This window comes from Cucurbita pepo, unplaced genomic scaffold (assembly GCF_002806865.2).
Source record: "Cucurbita pepo subsp. pepo cultivar mu-cu-16 unplaced genomic scaffold, ASM280686v2 Cp4.1_scaffold000288, whole genome shotgun sequence".
Taxonomy (NCBI): Eukaryota; Viridiplantae; Streptophyta; class Magnoliopsida; order Cucurbitales; family Cucurbitaceae; genus Cucurbita; species Cucurbita pepo.
This window is the reverse complement of record NW_019646536.1, coordinates 32,971-35,237: the sequence shown is the minus strand read 5'-3', so window position 1 is coordinate 35,237 and position 2,267 is coordinate 32,971. Positions and strand designations below refer to the sequence as shown.

The 2,267-nt window shown below is 35.3% G+C and overlaps 1 long non-coding RNA gene across 1 annotated transcript in view; it reads left to right on the top strand.

Annotated features, from left to right (window-relative positions):
* Positions 1-501: 501 nt before the first annotated feature.
* LOC111784873 overlaps positions 502-2,267 on the top strand; it is an 8,760-nt gene continuing 6,994 nt past the window's right edge. The window contains exons 1-2 of the long non-coding RNA XR_002813591.1: positions 502-543; positions 613-669. This is a non-coding gene — a long non-coding RNA (uncharacterized LOC111784873). The remainder of the gene's footprint in view (positions 544-612; positions 670-2,267) is intronic.

Here is a 2,267-nt window from a genome sequence, read left to right as displayed (position 1 = left end):
GGTGTACGCATTTGTACTAATCATAATCAATGAAGTGTCCTAATGCACATGACATACAAAATGCATGAGATTTCATAGTTTCAAATCATGGTACATACTTAAAATGTCATTCATATCTCCCTTTTTTCAGGACATGGCATCCCTATAAGACATGCATATATATACCNATCATGCATATATCACATCATATCATATCAGTCACATAACATATCTCATGCATACCTTCAACCTATCATATCACAAACATATTAATTCATCAAACACATCGTACCATAACAGTTGATCATAATGGATGAACAGGTTGGAACCAAACGTGACAAGTTGACTGTAGATGCTACCACAGACCGAATTAATCGTCTTCATTTGAAGGTATAACGAGAACTTAACTCGGTTCACTACGACATCCCGTTATTCACACATTTATGTCAATGTCTTCTTATAGGTGAGATCAGTCCAGATAAGTGGTTCCTGTGCACTGAACCTCTATGGTGTCGCCTGTGTAAGGATTGATTTATTTTTCGAATCCAGTTTTGGAGGTCCTTGGTATGATATATAAACTACTTGTCCAATGTTCATCTGAGACAATACACTTACACTACACTAATCGTTCAGGGATGTCGCGGGCGGTGCTGTTATTGTCACAGAAGCTGGGGAGCTCGTGTTTGATCCGTAAGTAGCAAGAACTTGAGTCGAGTCTGTTACTCTTTTAAACTATACTCTAATGAGCTAACAATTTCGTAACTGAATTACAAAAGTAAAAAGCTTTTATCTATCGCCAAATGCTTGTGTAACCGAGTTGTTTTCTGGCTTAGGAAATTTAGAAACTTGGTTTTGATGGATATTGATTGTAATGGCAGCTTTGGCAAGGAATTTGATGTAACATCTCAAAGGGTAGCAGTTTCCAACCCTCTTCTAAGGGATGCATTTGTGGAGGCTTTGAAGCTTTAAGAGTAATGATCTTCAACTTTCTATATCTTGCTAACTGTTTTGTTATTTCTTTGATTCAAGTGTTTACCAGACTAGTCTCAAATAGCAAGGGTGGATATTGATTCGTTGTAATCTTGATTATCCAATTATGAGAACAGCTTGCATCGTAGAATTTTTAAATGAAATGTTCGAGAATAAGATTGCCTGTAAATAAAATGTTGAACGAGTTTCATATGAAAACTACTCTATGCATGTGTCATGGTCTCCTGAGTTGTGATGTCACCGTCAGTTGTACATGGGAGTCTTGCCTTTACCTAAAAAAACATAAGAGTAACACATGACTTGAATATTTTAATAAATAATCAGTCAGTGACCCCACTATTGGGCTTGGATGCAAATACATATAATCATGAATGAGACCTATCATTTAAATTTGTATTTCTTTAGGTGATTATCCTAAATGGGTAATTGGCTGTGTATTTACTATTATACACACGACCTACATGTGTGAGCATGAACTCACTAGTCGGTTCACACACCCCCTGGGCCCCTTTTTCTGGTCGGGCTATCATTCTCTGGTGAGGTGGCCAGACATTAGGAATAGTGACCATTGCAACATTATGATAAACATAATGATCGTTATTCTACCTCATAACGTACGCATCCGTACCATTGTAAAAGGAAAATTCCTTGATGCATGTAACACACAATGATGCATGAGGTCCCAACATTTTCGTTCATTAAAGNGATTCAAATTCATGAGTTAAGAATCAATAGATTATTAGAAAGGAAAAAAAAAAAAAAAAAAAAAAAAAAAACACTTGAATTCTCGTGCCTTCAACATACCACGCTGCCCTGATGTCCACGACACACTACATAGCTTCACAACCTTCAACCGCTCCTTACAGACTCACCTGTAAGAGATAAAAGAGTGACAATACCGAGAGTAGACGAAATGTTTACGTTATCGGATTCAGAATGTTTAGGTAAGCCAAAGCACACCCTTCTATCGTGAATTTCAGTTTAGAACCGCGAGTTGTGTGAGGTTGCTGATAGAAATTTGGGGAAGTTTTTTTTTTTTTTTTTCACAAAGTTGAGAGTTGATTCTCTCACTCTTCTATTTATTATATATATATGTATATATTGTTTGGTCAAATTACTAACGACGAAATCATGAAATACAACTTAATTTTAAGAATAAGAATTATGATGATGACGACTATGGAAAATTAACTGAATATAGAAATGTCAAAGGGTAAGAAAGTATAGAATGTCTTCGGTAAAACGCTAACAATAAAAATTATATATATATATATATATATATATATATATATATATAT